This window comes from Myotis daubentonii, chromosome X (assembly GCF_963259705.1).
Source record: "Myotis daubentonii chromosome X, mMyoDau2.1, whole genome shotgun sequence".
NCBI classification, from domain to species: Eukaryota; Metazoa; Chordata; class Mammalia; order Chiroptera; family Vespertilionidae; genus Myotis; species Myotis daubentonii.
In genome coordinates, this window is record NC_081861.1 from 83993445 (window position 1) to 84011984 (window position 18540).

The window sequence follows — 18540 nt, forward strand, 5'->3', positions numbered from 1 at the left end:
GCTGTAATTCCAAGATTGCTTATTTCAAATATTGCTTATAAAAGAATAAGAGAGAAGTCTTTTCAAGTGAACTGTTTGCTTAGCAAATTAACAAAGTAGCAAATTTCAAAGAACTTGTTATTCATGGTTTTCTTATGTCTTTGGTGGACAGCTCCGCAGGATGGCGAGAATTACTGCCTGTGACTGTATTTTGTTTAACTTGCTGTTTTCAATTGTTTATTAGTACCCACATAGAGAACATAACCTGCTCTTTCCCTTCCTCCCTCATCCGGATTCTGAAAGAATCTGTAACTGGATTTCAAAAGGTCTCCAGGTTTTGTGTATGCAAGAAACCTCCCTATGCATTCGTTATATTTCCAGGCCGACTCTGAGAGGAAAAGCAATGGGCCTGACTGAGACAAGGGGGGCCGGGTTTTGGTAGTTATGCTGCTGGCTGCAAACCTAACAGGTCTTATCAATGAACTTCAAGGTTTCAAAAAAATAATTGTAAGCAAAGTCTTTCTCTGCCTTGGTTTATTCTTTTAACCCCTCCAATGCTGAATCAGACCGATACCTGTTCATAGTTTTATCACAAAAGGTCTAGATATATATTAAGAGTAAAAGTACATCTAAAATATGTTCATAAATATTAATCTAAAATTGCTGAATGTTCACTTTTGGAAATCATTAAAGGATCAAGGTTTCTAAGAATAAAAATAAATAAATAAATAAATAAATAAATAAATAAATAAATAAATAAAAAACAACTAAACTCCCGCTAGAAAAGCAGAGGAGGCACAAAGCTAGAATCCGCAGCCCCCCCTGGTAATTTAGAAGTGTTTGACAGGCAGACTCAGCCCCTGAGAGCCAGGTCAAAGAAGGGGGGGGGTTTGAATGCCTGAGCTGCCCACAAGGCCCAGAAGCCCCTGGGAGAGAAGAAGCCACATGCTCCTGGATCAACGCTAGCCTACCGGAGATGCAGCAGCTGCTGTTGGGCACCAAAGTTCAGGCTAAGCTAGAGAACACCGAGGTGCTGGAGCTTCCAGTGAGGCATGTACTGTGGGGTAGAGCTTGTGGGCGCGAGCATCTGCAGGCAGAAGCCAGGGATCGCTTCGCTGCCGGATACATCCAGTGAACCCACTGCTTGAGTCCATACCACTGCAAAAGGGCAGTGGCTTCCAGAATTTCCTGGGGGTCGCTCTGGCTGGGCCCCTGGGAGACCCTAGGTGGAGCAGCTGGCTCACAGGAAGGGCTAATATCCCCTTCTAGTGCACTCCCTTGAAAGAGGCCTGGTTGCTGCTCTGCCAGGAAGGAAAGTGGTAAAAAGGCAAAAAGCAGGGCCCTAAGGGTTAACAAAAAGACACTCTCCCTGGACCTGGAAGCCATCAGGACTTTGAAATTCTCCAAGAGAGGAGGAATCTGACTCAGGGACTGGCTGAAACCTCCTTGGGTTAGAAAAACCAGAGGCTGCATAGTGAACTTATAGACTCCAGTTTGCTGGGCAGAGGTCCAAGCCCAGTTATATAGGGGTTAAACTACCTGTGTACAGCAAAACAACTTTCTCCTGTGCCAGAATACATTTTAAGAAAAGTGAATGCATGATAGTCTAGTAAGCTGGGACTAGTAAATTAGGGAAACTGAGCAGAAATCCTATCTTCCCTAAACGAATGACACTTGGGAGTAAATGCTTTGCATTTGCCTCCCTAAACAAAGGTTAAATCCTTTATGTCAATCTGATTAGTGTCATTTCTTGTCCACACCCAGGGACAAATGAAGTTAGAAAATAAGCCTTATTTTGATGAGTTCTTTTATTCAGGAGGAGCCAACCCGGTCCCTCCCTGCAACATGAATGATAAAATGTATGTTAAGGAATTTTAAAATTACTCAAACCTCGCTGCCTTGGGTCCAGTTCTGCATGTGTAAGAAGGGACAGAGTAAAGTTTTGTACCAGGCCAGAAGAAGCTGGTAACGCCATCCAAACCACCCAGCCACTATCAGCCAGAGCTGACTGAGGCAGACCTCCTTGGACTGGCAACAGCTGACTCTTCCTAGGACAGACTGGCCTTTTTCCAACTGGGCCCCGTTGAGCTGATGGTCAAAATGAAGATTGGGGGCCAGACTGTGAACTTTAAGATTGATACAGAGTCAGAGCACTCGGTAGTTACTCAGAAGGTAGCTCCCCTCTCAGGACAGGAAGTAACCATTATTTGAGCTACCCCTATGGTACCACAGCTGCAGACTGTTCTGCCACCCCCGCCATTGTCAGTTAGGCGGCCATCAGGTGGTAAATGAATTCCTATATTTACCAGTTGACCTGGTCCCTCTAATGGACAGAGACCTTTTAGGCAAAATGGAAGCAGAAAGCACTTTTGCCCCAGATGGCTCAGCACAGCCTTGCCTAGGTGAAGAAACCTCTCCAATGATCCAGTCCTTAGCAGTGCCAAGAGAGAAAGGATGGAGACTATACACCCCCCAGCCAAAGGCCCCCATATCTGTGCTTGTCAGGCCCCAATCAGGGGACTTGGGCAGTGTTCCTGTTATCTGCCAAAATTCCCAAGACTGTAAAAATACTTGTTCACTGATAAGGTGTTAATGTGGATGTTTATTTGATGTTTATATGTCTACTTAGGTATAAATATTTGTAGATAAATAGAACCCCCGTTAATTATCTGGTGTATTCTCGAGCAGCCTATTCAGTCTTGATAGAGCCAATGGGACCAGTAACATCTATGAAGACACCAGTACTAAGAGCCACCGGACAAACTGCCCTTTTCCTTGTACATCAAAGAGGACTGTGGACCTCAGAAAGAACATGGTAACTCATTCGTTTCTAGTTATGCCAGAATGACTGTACCCCTTACTTGGACATGATCTCTTACAGAAATGACAAGCCACCCATAAGCTTGCTCGAGATGCCCTGGCAGTGTCACCTCGGACTCTGTACATCCTTTCCAGCCTGGGGACTCGGTGTGGGTAAAAAAGTTCAGGACCCCAGGACTCACCCCAACTTGAAAAGGACTATACCTGCAGAAAATTGTATAATAGGCTCAGATGATGCCTGCATCTTCATAAACATGGCTTCAGAAAGACAAGGACAATTTTACCTTATATAGAAAGGTCAAAGAGTGTACTTTAGTCACCTCCCTAAAATGTTTGTATAGCCCTGCCATATCTCATATTTAGTAGCGGAGCATTTAGCTGCTTGAAGCGGCCATGTGTCCAATATTATGTTTCATTGTATTAATATATTGTGTTAACCTTCAATTCTCTTACAGGTTTAAATGTAGCTGTAGCTGTGGACCGGTGATGGTCTACAGTCCTTGTTAGTCTTTGGAAATAGCTGGTAAGTGTCCAGTCTCCCACACTGAGGGAAATTGTTATAGCTATGTGTTAGATGTCCTGGAAGGGGACTATATGGGATGAACCCCAAAAGTAAAGGGTGTCTGGCTGCCAAGAAGGCATATGCCCAACTGGACAAAGAAGAATACCCATCAGGTTTTGGTCTCTATTGAGAAACAGCTAACAGTTGGCATCCTGTGTACTGTCTTGCAGTCCTGCATGACCATGCCCATGTCAGTGGTGGTACAAACCTTGGCAGTAGAGAGCTGGGAAAGGCCTATTTAGAATGGAAGGTCTGAGGCATAGTTATGCATTCTTAAAGGACTGACAAGGAAAATCAGAAGATCTTAGAGCAGATTAGTATATTTATCTCATTATATAATTCCTCTGAAATCTGTCAATGCTTAATGAGTTAGGACAATACATTTCTTGGCATGAAATCAATAAGTCCGGTTTTCAGTAGTGATTTATTAACCGGAAATTTTGGAGTATCATGTTTTAAAGAAACCTGTCTGAGCTCTGAAGACTTGAAGCCAATAATAGTGCCATGGAGATAGCCTGGTATCCTGCTTGGGAGCCCTGAAGGTGGCTGGCGATGGAGCTTCCGGCACATGCCCTACCATCACTGGCGGTTGGTAAGAGTAGAAGAGGAGCAATAAGGACACCTCTGCATCCCTGAGGAACCCCCACACAGTCTGGACCACAACGAGTAGTTGGGCTACTGAGATGGGCCTTAAAGCCTAGAGCATGGGCTCAGGTGGAGTTGCTACAGGTGAGGGATTCACCGAGAGCTGCAGATACTGCAGGCAGGCTTGATGGCAGCTGGATGGCTTGGTTTCCTGGCCCAATGGTGCACATTAAGATGAAATCATGAAATTCCAGCAAAGGTAGTCAGTTACCATTCACTTTGTGTTTATGCAAACATCAGGCCAAATTGAATACTGTAGATAAATTAATCTTGATTTGGCATTTTGATAGCCATAGAGGAATTTTTAAGAAGAAAAACTCTCTTTTGATGGAGGTTATTAAAACTGAAATGTTTTCTTTCCCTTCCACCAGACCATTTGTTATAGTTAGTCTCTGTCGTGTCACAAGCCCAGATAATTCTCTGCACAGGACAGCAGGGAGCCTGACTGGTATGTGACCTCTGACTAGACACACCCGCTGCAGATCACCCTCAAGAAGACAGCGGACCTCTGCAGACCCCTTGTAATACTCCCACTGCTGTTGACTTAGGGCTCTTGCATTATTAACAAACTAGTCCAATTTGTCAAGAAGTGTATAAAAGTAGTTCAGTTGATAGTTCAGTCCATCTCATGATTTACCTGGAAGTTTTAAGACAAGGGGGGAATGAAAGGACAGAACAGGACTGGTAGCTGTGCCCTTATCCCCTCTTCCCAGAAAAAGCCGCAGAATGTATCAGTTACTCAGCCTGCCCTTAAGTCAGCCAATGGGAAAGCGGGGGATACTAGCCTAAGGCCAAGAGTATGCCCCCCACCCCCCTGTTTTTGTGTAACCAGACCCTAGCTGCACCCTACCCTGAAATCTCTAGCCCTCTACCCTCAATCAACCAACCGGAATTGGCCAAATTAGTGGTCAGTGTGTGCCCCCACCCCGCGACACCAAGCCCCATAAATTCTTTGTACCCTTGGGACTCGGGGCTCTCTCTTGCATCTAGAAATGGAGGCAGGAGAGGGACCACGTCCCAGGCTTGAATAAAAGACTCTATGCTTTTGCATCAGACTTGGCTCCCAAGTGGTCTGTCTTGGAGGAATCTTGAAATCTGGGCATAGCATATGTAGTTTGGAAACAAGTTAAACACAGAAAGACATTGGTTTAGAGGAAGAAATTGGGAAATGATTGGAAAAGGGCTTGTAATTGAATGACAATGACTTGAATGAGGAAGGGTCTGTTGCCAAAAAGCACAAGGCCAGAATTTTGGGTAAGGAATTACTGGGGAAGGGGCAGCATATGAATAAGGTATTATGACCTTAACCACTTCTTCGTCATCCACTTGAGAAACTGACTTCCAATGCACTTTAGGACTTGCAGTTTCTTCACTGATCCTTGTGTTTGGAGTGTTATTCCTTATCTCTACTAGTCTACAACACCTTCTTAGTAAGTTTCGCTATCTTGAGGCAAGAGACACTACTGAAAGGGTCCTGGCCTCTATATATACTCTCTATGTCTATGAGGAGCCACTCACTACTGCTCTGGTTGCCCAAATTAAGTGGTTGCCATGGTGTGGCTTCACATCAGAAAGCCTCAGCTTGACCATCCAGGAGGGTCGGGGGTGGAAGAGGATGCAGCAGTCTCAGATGATCTGGTTATACATAAGAGACTTTCCTCTTACCACTTAAAATTTTTCCCAAAATGACCTCTCTCTCTCTCTCTCTCTGTCTCTCTCTCTCTCTCTCTCTCTTTCTCTCTCTCTCTTTCTCCCGATTTCTCTCTCTCATTTCCTCTAGTTCCTATATAGTCCAACATATGGCAGGGAGGTGGTGTTTCCTCTAAGACAATTGCCATACTCCACCGTCATTTCAGTGGTCCATTCAACTACGTTCAGATATTAAATTACCCTAGAATTTTGAGTGTTGTTTTAATGGATGATTTATTTTAGAATGGTTCCATATTTACAGAAAAATTGTGAAGATAGTATCTGTGTACACCATACCCAATTTCCCTTATTACTAATATCTTACTAGGGTATGGGGCAAATGCAACATGAAGTGAATCATCAGTAAAAAAGAGTGAAATCTCACTTCTCTAGTATTTCCAATATCCAGCATTGCTGTTCTAGACCAAGATGTTAAAGGAAAGACTGTACCAGTTTTGGCATAAAACTTCACATCTTGAGCTGACAATCCCGTCAATAGATTAACAATATTCAATAGTCTACCATTTAAAAAGGAAATCAAATCCATTATTATACACTGCCAGCACTAAAACAACAACCTATTGCTCATGACTAGGACCACCACCATCCATCCCACCCTCCCCCCCCCCCAATCCAAACCTAAATTGAACACCAGGTTCTTTTCTTCCTTACCTCCTGGAGGTTGTTGTCTTGTTTACTGGAGGTTTTCCCATTCCTGTAGTAAAATACAATTATCTCATTCTTTCTGACTGTCTCCCTCTTGTTTTCATTCAGCTTAAAGTCCAAAGTTACCATGGGCACTATCTTGGTTATGTAGTTTGGAAACAAGTTAAACACAGAAAGACGTTGTTTTTAGGGAAGAAATTGGAAAATGATTAGGAAATGTGCTTGTAATTGAATGGCAAAGGATTGAATGAGGAAGTGTCTGTGGCAAAAAAGCACAAGGCCAGAATCTTGTGTGAGGAATTACTGGGGAAGAGGCAGCATTTGAATAAGGTATTCTGACCTTATTCACTTCTTCGTCATCCAGTTGAGAAACAGACTTCTAATTCACTTTTTGACTTGCAGTTTCTTCATCCGTCCTTGTGTTTGGAGTCTTGTTCCTTATCTCTACTAGTCTACAATATCATCTTATTAAGTTTAGGAATCTTGAGGCAACAGACACTACACAAATGGTCCTGGCCTCTACAGATTCTCTTTAGGTTAATGAGGAGCCACTCACCTCAGGTCTTGTTGCCCAAAATCAGTGGTTGCCATGGTGTGGCTTGACATCACAAAGCCTCAGCTTGACCATCCAGGAAGGGCAGGGGTGGCAGAGGTGCAGAAATCTCAGACACTCTGGTTAAAGAACAGAGACCTTCCTCTTAACTCCTAAAATTTTTCCAAACTGACCTCTCTCTCTCTCTCTCTCTCTCTCTCTCATTTCTTCTAATTCCATTATAGTTCATCATATGGCAAGGAGGTGGTGTTTCCTCAGAGACAATTGGCATACTCCACCGTCATTTCAGTGGTCCATTCCACTATGTTCAGATATGAACATTTGTTAGGATTTTGAGTGTTGTTTAATGGATGTTTTATTTTAGAATATTTCCAGATTTACAGAAAAATTGTGAAGATAATAACCATGTATACCACACAAAATTTCCCTTATTACTAATATCTTATTTATGTATGGGGCAAATGTAACATGAAGTGAATCATCAGTGAAACAGAGTGAAAGCTCACTTCTCTAATATCTCTAATATAAAGAAATGCTGTTCTAGAGCAAGTTGTTAAAGGAAAAACGGGACCAGTTAGGGCATAAAACTTCAGATATTGAGCTGACCATCCTTTCAATCGTTTAACAATATTCAATAGTCTACCATGTAAAAAGGAAATCAAATTCATTATTATACACTGCCTGCACTAAGAAAACACCCTGTTCCTCATGACTGCGACCACCACCATCAAACCCACCCCACCAATACAAACATAAATTCACTTTTATACTTGCAGTTTCTTCATCCATTCTTGTGTTTGGAGTCTTATTCCTTATCTCTATTAGTCTACACTATCATCTTATTAAGTTTCTCTATTTTGAGGCAACAGACTCTACTCAAATGGTCCTGGCCTCTATATATACTCTTTAGGTTAATGAGGAGCCACTCACTTCAGCCCTGGTTGCTTAAAATCAGTGGTTCCCATGGTGTGGCTTGACATCACAAAGACTCAACTTGACCATCCAGGAGGGGCAGGGGTGGCAGATGATGCATAAATCTCAGAAACTCTGGTATAGAACATAAACTTTCCTCTTAACTCCTAAAATTTTTCCTGAACAGTCCTTTCTCTCTCTCTCATTTCCTCTAGTTCCATTGTTGTCCAGCATATGGCAGGAAGGTGGTGTTTCCTCTAAGACAATTCCCATACTCCCCCGTCATTTCAGTGGTCCATTCCACTATGTTCAGTTGCAACCATTTCCTAGGATTTTGAGTGTTGTTTGCATGGATGTTTTATTTTAGAATAGTTCCAGATTTACTGAAAAATTGTGAAGATATTAACCATGTATACCATACCGAATTTTTCTTATTACTAATATCTTACTTATGTATGGGGCAAATGTGACATGAAGTGAATCATCAGTGAAACAGTTAGAGTGAAACCTCACTTCTCTAGTATCTCCAATATCCAGCAATGCTGTTGTAGACCAAGTTGTTAAAGGAAAAACTGGACCACTTGCGACATAAACTTCAGATCTTGAGCTGAAAATCCTTTCAATAGTTTAACAATATTCAATAGTCTACCATGTAAAGAGGAAATAAAATTCTTTATTATTCAGTGCCAGAACTAACACAACTCCCTTTTCCTCATGACTTCGACCACCACCATCCATCCCCCCCCCGCCCCCCCTGTTATGGGTTGGCTCAGTGAGATAGACCACAGACTCAGAATTTATATTTAGGAACCTTTATTAAGCTGGCCAGCTGTTTGCAGTTCCAGCGCCCCGCGGAAGCAAAGGCGGAACTGTAGCAATGACTGCAAGCATTACAGCCTATTTATTTTCAAAAACTACAAAGTTACAAAACTTGTTTACGCAGTTTGTTACTGACACAGTATAGCATTATCACGTTCCTATCTACATTTTTGCGGGAACAGAGAGCACAGTATATTGAGGAGGGACCATGAGACCATATCTCAAGTCCTTACCTGATGTCAGTACCTTCCTATCTGTCTGTCCCAGGAACAGAAGCTACAGAGTGCCCAGATATTTAGCTCAGTACATTCCCTACTGGTCTTAATTGGGAATCAAATCTTTGATTCAGCGTCCTCCTCTAAGATTCTGGAGTATTGGGTGTATAAAACCATTAACTTTACAGCCTGTATCCAAAAGCTGTTGTATTTCCCCGTGAGCTGCCGAGGTCGTGGCTGCAATTGGAGTAGGGCTGGGGCTCCCAGATCTTTCTGACCCAGGGGAAACAGGAGGTTTAGCTGGGGCTGGGTGCTGTGCCTGGCTCGGCCTCTCTGGCTTGTCTAGGTGACGCAAGGGGCCAATCGGGTTGGACCACTGGGAAAGAGTTCGGCTTTGAATGTTGAAGACCTCGCCAGGGTCTCGGCCGCTTACATAGAGTCTTTGTCCCCACGTCTTTCCCCCTTCCCTTTGGTCAGTCCGCCAGGCAAGAGGCATGAGGAGGACGGGGTTACAATTTCTGATCGTGCAGTTCTTCTTTGGGGCCCCAGGTCAAACCTCTCTGTTCAGACAGAGGCGATTGTCGGTGGGAGGTTTTTTCCATAGGGCTAGGGTGTCACAACCCCAAGAGGCACAATAGAAGTCACCCTCTCCTCCACAGTTCCTACCCCCTTCCCAGGGAAGACATAATGTCAAGTGTGGCACAATTCTTGCTCTCGGATTAGGTCTCCGCACCCATAACCCCTGGCTTTGGTTACCCAGGGATGGCCCCCAGAGCCATACACAGTGGATGCAGTTTTGCTAGGGGAATTTCCCCAGTTTTCTCCAAACAGTTCACAGAGATCTGTCGGGATGACAGGAGCCCCTGTTCCAACAACAGAGCCTATAACAGTCCCATCAATAGTACCTGTGACCTCCCAAGTGTAATTTCTGGCCGAATGGGGATTTCCCAGTCCCTGCTGCAGGCAGATGAGGAGAGTTAGGAAGAACACTGAGTGAGTCTGACTTTTAAAGTGTCTCCGGTCTTCTGGACCCGCCACCCCTCGACGCTGTAGTGCATTTTCTTAACCTGCGTAGGATGGATCCAGTCCCTCTTTCCTGCGACTTTGATGGCGGTTGGAGTGCTCAGCACCACCTGGTAAGGTCCATCCCACCTAGGTTCCAGGCTGCTAAGGTCATGGCGCTGCACCCAGACGAGATCTCCCGGAGAGAATGCAGGCTGTGTTGGACTGGATCGCAGAACGTCCTCGTCCCATAAGTTTCTCACCACTCGTCGTGCCGACGAGGTGCTGCTCTGCAAAGCCTGTAAGCACTGTGCTGTCTCTGCCTTGGTTGGGTATGCCTCAGGCCAGCCAGAGAAGGTATCAATGAAAACCAGCAAGTATTTATACCCTCCTTGTCCTCCTGGTATCTAGGTGAAGTCCACTTCCCAGTGTCCTCCAGGGTTCTGTCCTCGGAATCACTGCCCCGGCGCGGCCACAATAGGGGACCCTTGGTTTACCCGGGCACACACTTGGCACCTCCTAGAAACATCTTGGGATATTTTTCTGGAGCCCTGGGATGTAAAATTCTCTTCCCAGTAGTTCTAATAGCTTCGATCCTCCCAGGTGGGTGCTCTGGTGGGTCTGGGAAGCGATGGTCCGCCCCAGGGCTTCTGGCACTATAGGCCTACCATCTGGCAGGATTAGCCATCCAGCCTCTCCTTCCAGGGCCCCTAGTTTCACAGCTAGCCTCTGCTCCCCCATCACATAAGTAGGCTTCTCTGGGAGCCTTCGTGCTGGTAGGGCTATGAGAACTTCTCGGGGCCCTACTGGTCTTTTAGCCTCGTCCTTGGCGGTTTGGTCTGCAAGTCGATTTCCCTGTGCTTCGGGACTATCACCTTTCTGATGCCCTCGGCAATGAATTACTGCCACTTCTTTTGGCCCCCATATGGCTGCCAGGAGGTTAAGTATCTCAGAAGCATTTTTAATGTCCTTTCCTCCTGAGGTCAGGAGGCCTCTTTCCTGATATAGGGCCCCATGCACGTTTATAGTGGCTAAAGCATATCGACTGTCTGTGAAAATGTTCACTCTTTTTCCTTTTCCCCACCAGAGGGCCTGAGTGAGTGCTACAAGTACTGCCTTTGGGGCTGAGGTGCCTAGTCCTAAAGCCTGTGCCCAGAGAACGTCCTTGTGTCTCACCACTTTTGCCCCCCGCATTCCGGGTACCTTCCTCTACGAAGCTTTTCCCATTGGTGTAGAGGGCATCATCTGGATTCTGCAGGGGCTGGGCCACAAGGTCCTCTCGAACGGAAGTGAGGGCAGTCAATGTCTCCTCACAGGCATGCAAAGGGGCCTCTGCCTCCTCTTCAGGGAGGAGTGTGGCGGGGTTTAAGGCAGCTGTTTTCAGGAAGCTGACTCGTGGTGGGTCTAGCAGTAAAACCTGGTACTGGGTAATGCGGAAGTTGGACATCCATCTCTCCCGGGGGGCTACTTAGTAAGGTCTCAACTGCATGCAGAGCTACTACTTGGAGATTTGGGCCAAAGGTTAGCTTTGAGGCTTCCTTTACCAGGAGTGCGGTGGCTGCAATGGCTCTCAAGCAGTTGGGCCAACCCGAGGCTACAGGGTCAAGTCTCTTAGAGGGATAAACTACGGGGCGTTTCCATGGTCCTAGGGGTTGTGTGAGGACCCCTTTCGCCACCCCTTTGCTTTCAGCTACATATAGTTGAAAAGGTTTGGTTAGGTCTGGCAGGGCGAGTGCTGGGGCGCTTATCAGGGCTTCTTGCAGTCTCTTATAAGCCTCTTCCTCCTTTTCTGTCCCGACCAGGGCGGCCTCAGTTTCCCCCTTTGCAGAGTATAGTGGTCTCGCAAATTCGGCAAGACCTAGTATCCATAGCCTGCAATAACCCACTGCCTCGAGAAACTCCCGGACTTGCCTTTTGCTGGTAGGCCTGTGGATTGACAAAATGGCCTTTATTCTGCTACTGGATAAAGTTCGCCTACCCCCTTCTATGTTGTAACCCAAATATGTTACTCGGGTAGTGCATAGCTGAGCTTTCTTGGTTGAGACCCGATACCCCAAATGATCTAGGGTGGTCAGCAACTCTTGAGTGGCCTGTCTACAGTCCTGTTCCTCCTCCGTGGCCAGTAGGAGGTCGTCTACATATTGGAGCAGAGTCACCCGTGGATGGTCCTGACAGAACTCCCGGAGGTCTTGGTTTAGTGCCCCATCGAACAGAGTGGGTGAGTTCTTAAAACCTTGTGGCAACCTAGTCCAAGTTAACTGTCCAGACACTCCCTCTGTCGGGTCCACCCACTCGAAGGCAAAAATAGATTGACTCTGCGTTGCCAAGGGAACGGAGAAAAAGGCATCCTCGAGGTCTAAGAAAGTATAGAACCGGTGTTCTGGTTTGAGGAGGCTGAGAAGAGTGTAAGGGTTCAGAACCGTGGGATGGATAGTCTCAACCCTCTTGTTTACTTCTCTTAAGTCCTGCACCAGCCTGAAATCCTCAGTCCCTGGTTTCTGTATTGGCAACAGGGGAGTCTTCCAAGCAGATTGGTAAGGAATCAAGATTCCAGCCTCTTTTAGCCTCTTAATGTGCTTGGCGATTCCCACTCTTGCTTTCTCTCATTGGATATTGCAGGACTCTGACTGGGGTGTTACTGCTGGTTAGCTGGACTAAAATTGGAGGCCGGTATTTAGCTAACCCTGGCAGATTATCCTCTGCCCAAACTCCCAGGATAGCCTGTCTTAGTTGTTGGAGATAGGCATCTGTGGAGACTTCCCCAGGCTCCTCCTCATGTAGTAAATATTCCTCCTGTAAGGGCAATGCCAGAAGATAGATCCCCGCAGTCCCTGAGTCTTGCAACTTGACCTCTGGCCCTGGCCCTTCAAAAGAGATTGTGGCCTTAATTTACTCAGCAAGTCCCAGCCTAGCAGAGGTTAAGGGCACTTATGCATTAGTAGGAATGATTGAGTCACTGAGCCGTTTCCTAGGTCACTGATCCGACCTTTAGTCCATGGGTAGGATTTCACTTTTCCAGTTGCCCCTTTGATGGGGATTTTGGTCTTAGAGACCAGACCCACTGGCTGTTGCACGACAAAGAAGGTGGCTCCCGTGTCCACAAGGAAGTCCACCTTTTGGCCCCCCACTGTCAGAGTTATCCTGGGCTCTTGGGGGCCAGCTGAGCCCTGACAACCCTAATCCACCCCCTCCACCAGCACGGGAGTCGGTTCTACCGAACTTTCAGGTCACTCCCTTTTCCAGTGTCCTTCCTTTTTGCAAAGTGCACACTGATTTCTTCCAAGCCTGGGTTGGAGTCCTTTTTTCCCATGAGGCTTTCCTTTATTCTTATTGTCACTCCGGCCCCTTGGGCCTTTTTCCTCGTTCAGGGCCAGAAGGACCTTTTCCATCCGGGTGTTTCAACCTGCTGTCCGGTCCTCCTGATTGTTGAAAACCTTCTGGGCTACCTCAACCAACTCACAGATTGATTTCCCCTCAAAGGCTTCTAACTTCTGCAATATTTTCTAATATCTGGGGCCGACTGGCAATCAAATGCTACAATGACAGCCCTCCGATTTTGTGGGGCATCTGGGTCAATGCGGGTATACACCTGATAGGCCTCGCACAGCCTCTCTAGGAAAGCTGCCCGGATCTCATTAGGCCCCTGGACTGTCTCTGTCACCTTAGAGAGGTCTGTGGGTCTCCGAGCAGCAGCTCGGATGCCCCCCAAGAGAACCTGGCAATACCAAAAGAGAGCCTCCATTCCCCTCTCACTATTGGGATTCCAGTCAGGTCGCCTGGAGGTAAACACAGCCTCTAATCTATCTTGGTCAGAGGTAGGCTGCACATCCGGACCCAGTACAAATCTCCTCCCTTCTGCCTTGACTCTCTCTCTCTCCTCTGAAGTGAAAAGAGTTTGCATCAACTGTTTACAATCATCCCAGGTAGGGTGATGGGTAGAAAACACAGACTCTAAAAGAGATATTAACCCCTGTGTGTTCTGGGAGAAAGAAGGATTCTGGTTCTTCCAATTGCACAGGTCACTAGTAGAAAAGGGGACATAGACCATGAAAGGATGCCCGTCTGCACCCAAACCTAAGGGCCAGCCTGCCGTAGCGGCAGCATAGGAACTGCAGGACTGACCGATGCTGTGGGTCCTGCAGAATCTTTCTTTCTCTCTGTCTCTCTCTCTCTCTCTCTCTCTCTCTCTCTCTCTCTCTCTCTCTCTCTCCATATGCTGTCCCTTGCCTAGTGTGAGGAGGGGAAAACAAAGCCGGGTCCTGGACTGCTGTTTTCGGAGGATAGGAACCAGCTGTGGAGGAGACAGTGGTTTCGGCCAGGGTCTTTAGCCACCATCAGGCCGGCGGGTGGGGGAGCATACGGGGAAGGCCTGACCCTGGGAAGTGCATCCTCACTTGGACCCTGGAGAACAGGTGGGGTTTTATTCTTCTGGGCTGAAGCCAAGAGGACTGTGTGTCTCTGTCCCAATTTTCCCCTCAGGAGGCAAGCTGTCATCCACCGGGGTTTCTTGCATAATATGTCAACACAAACCTGAATATAAGGAATTTGATTATCTTGCCCTGGGCGGCCGTATATGACATAATGGACCCGGTAGGTAGTGGTCAGATCAAAATCTCCTGCATCAGGCAACCCCTCCTGGAATGTGGGCCACTCCCATTCACAGAATCGCAGTAAATCCAAAAGCATTAACATAACTTTTAAATCTACCCCAGAACTTCAGTGTCTTTCACTTCACACAGACTCTCATACTTACATTCATACACCAGACAGTCCGAGTTTTGACTTCTACCAAGTGTTTATTCAGAGTTTAAACAATCCAACCAATTCCTGACTAATTGCCTAAGGGAGCTCTATGGCTTCCAGGGAGGTGATCAAGCTCCCCTTCCACTCAATCAGAGTGGGCCAGACTGTTAGGGGGTCGAAGAAGATGACTGACCCTAACCCATTTGACAAAGACAAAGACAACAAAGAACAAAGACAAAATAAATCAGCCAAATGCAACCTAAGGTTGCCCGGAACCTGCAGCTCGCTCCTTGAAGTCCTGTAAATTTTTCAAAAAACATTGCAGCAGGGTGTACGCAGAGGCAAACAACTTTTTGACAATAAACACCAAGACAAACAAATACCAGACAGACAAACCCAGTGCAGCCTACAGCCGCACAAACCAGGACCCCAGCCACCGTCATGGCCGCGGGTCAGGACCAGGAGTACCACTGCGTCCAGCCCTCTATATAGGTCCTTCCGTGGGACGTACCAATTCCAGTTTAATGACCGGTCCTTACCTCTCTCAAGAGTCCAGGTGGCTCGGTTCCCAAACTGAAAGTTTTGGGTGGACTGGAGCCCTCCTTGGTAGTCGTTCTCCACAGGTGTGGGGTATCTCGCTGAGTGCTGGGCGACAAGTGGGGGAGAGCCTCCTGCCCTAAACAAGAGGTACCTCTCCTCCCTGCCAGGGGAGAGCCTCCTGGCCTAAACAAGCGGTCCTTCTCCTCCCTGATGGTTGTCTCGCTGCGGCCTCCAAATATAATGGGTTAGCTCAGTTAGATAGACCACCGACTCAGAATTTAAATTTAGGAACGTTTATTAAGATGGCCAGCTGTCTGCAGTCCCAGCACCCCACTGAAGCAAAGGTGGAACTGCAGCAATGACTGCAAGCATTACAGCCTATTTATGTGCAAAAACTACAAAGTTACAAAGCCTTGTTTACACAATTTGTTCCCGACACAGTATAGCATTATTAGCTTCCTATCTACCTTTTCCTGGAACAGAGAGCACAGTACATTGAGGAGGGACCATGAGACCATATCTCAAGGCCTGAAGTGATGTCATTACCTTCCTATCTGTCTGTTCCAGGAACAGACGGTACAGCGCGCCCCGATATGGAGCCCAGTACACCCCAAATACAAACATAAATTCACTTTTGGACTTGCAGTTTCTTCATCCATCCTTGTGTTTGGAGTCTTATTCCTTATCTCTACTAGTCACTAGTCTACAATATCGTCTTATTAAGTTTGGCTATCTTGAGGCAACTGACACTGCTCAAATGTCCAGGCCTCCATATGTACTCTCTATTTCAATGAAGAGCCACTCACTTCAGCTCTGGTTGCCCAAAATCAGTGGTTGCCATGGTGTGGATTGACATCACAAAGCTCATCTTGACATTCCAGTATGAGCGGGGGTGGCAGAGGATGTAGAAGTCTCAGAGACTCTGCTTTTAGAAGCAACCTTCCTCTTACCTCCTAAAATTTGTCCCAAACTGACCTCTCTCATTCTCTCTCATTTCCTCTGGTTCCATTATCGTCCAGCATAATAACCATGTACATCAAACCCAATTTCCCCTATTACTAATATCTTACTTATGTATGGGGCAAATGTAACATGAAGTGACTCATCAGTGAAACAGTTAGAGTGAAACCTCCCTTCTCTAGTATCTCCAATATCCAGCAATGCTCTTCTAGACCAGGTTGTTAAAGGAAAAACTGTACCAGTTGTGGCAAAAAACCTCAGATCTTGAGGTGACCATACTTTTAACAGTTTAACAATATTCAATAGTCTCCAATGTAAAAAGGAAATCAAATTCTGTATTATACACTTCCAGCACTAACACAACACCCTTTTCCTCATGAGTGCGACCATCACCATCCATTCCACCCCCACAATACAAACATAAAATCACTTTTGGACTTGCAGTATCTTCATCCATCCTTGTGTTTGGAGTCTTATTCCTTATCTCTACTAGTATACACTATGGTCTTATTAAGTTTCGCTATCTAGAGGCATCAGACAATAGTGAAAAGTCCTGGCCTCTATATATACCCTTCAGGTTAATGAGGAGCCACTCACTTCAGCTCTGGTTGCCCAAAATCAGTGGTTGGCATGGTGTGGCTTGACTTCACAGAGCCTCAGCTTGACCATCCAGGAGGGGCTGTGGTGGCAGAGGATGAGAAATCCAAGACACTGTGGTTATAGAACAGAGACCTTCCTCTTAACTCCTATAATTTTTCCCAAACAGTTCTCTCTCTCTCTCTCTCTCTCTCTCTCTCTCTCTCTCTCTCTCTCTCTCTCTCTCTCTCTCATTTCCTGTAGTTCCATTATAGTTCAGCATATGCCAGTGATGTGGTGTTTCCTCTAAGACAATTCCCATACTCCTCCATCATTTCAGTGGCCCATTCTACTAGGTTCAGTTGCTACCATTTCCTAGGATTTTGAGTGTTGTTTTAATGGATGTTTTATTTTAGAATAGTTCCAGATTTACAGAAAAATTGTGAAGATAATAACCATGTACACCATATCCAATTTCCCTTATTACTAATATCTGACTTATGTACGGAGCAAATGTAACATGAAGTGAATCCTCAGTGAAACAATTAGAGTGAAACCTCACTTCTCTAGTATCTCCAATATCCAGCAATGCTCTTCTAGACCACGTTGTTAAAGGAAAACTGGACCAGTTGTGGCATAAACTTCAGATCTTGAGCTGACCATCCTTTCAATAGTTTAATAATATTCAATAGTCTGCCATGTAAAAAGGAAATCAAATTCATTTTTATGCACTGTCAGCACTAACACAACACACTGTTCCTCATTAATGCTACCACCACCATCCATCCCACAACCACAATCCAAACCTCAATTAAACATCAGGTTCTTGTCTTCCTTGCAGGGATGAGAAAGTGTTGAGGAAAAAAACCCTTTCAGTCGCTTCCTTGTCCTTATTCTAAGTGTCTGGCTCAGTATGGAACGGCTCATCTTGTGCCACAATGAAAGAATTCTACATTACTCCCTTCTCACATGGTGTGGCTTGACATCACAAAGCCTCAGCTTTACCATCCAGGAGGGGTGGGGGTGTGAGAGGATGTAGAAGTCTCTGAAGCTCTGATTAAAGAAAGAGACCTTCCTCTTACCTCCTAAAATTTCCCCAAACTGACCTTTCTCTCTCTCTCTCTCATTTCCTCTAGTTCCATTACAGTCCAGCATATGGCAGGGCGGTGGTGTTTCCTCTAAGCCACTTGCCATGCTCCCCTGTCATTTCAGTGGTCCATTCCACTATGTTCCGATATTACCATTTCCTCATATTTTGAATGTTGTTTTAATGGATGTTATATTTTAAGTATAGTTCCAGGTGTACATAAAAATTGTGAAGGTAATGCCCATGTGCACCACACACAATTTCCCATATTACTAATATGTCACTTTGGTATGGGCTAATGTAACATGAAGTAAATCACCAGTGAAACAGAGTGAAACCTCACTTCTCTAGTATCTCCAATATAGAGTAATACTGTTCTAGACGAAGTTGTTAAAGGAAAAACTGTACTAGTTGTGGCATAAAACATCACATCTTGAGCTGAAAATCCTGTCAATAGTTTAACCATATTCAATAGTCTACCATGTAAAAAGGAAATCAAATTAATTATTATACACTGCCAGCACCAACAGAACACAGTGTTCCTCATGACTGCGACCACCACCATCGATCACAAACCCGCAATCCAAACCTAAATTAAACATCAGCTTCTTTTCATCCTTGCCAGGATGAGAAAGTGTTGAGGAAAAAAACCCTTTCAGTCTTCTCCTTGTCCTTATTCTAAGTGTCTGGCTCAGTATGGAACGGCTCGTATGGTGCCCCAATTAAAGTATTCGACATTACTCCCTTCTCACATGCCTGACCGCTTCTTAGA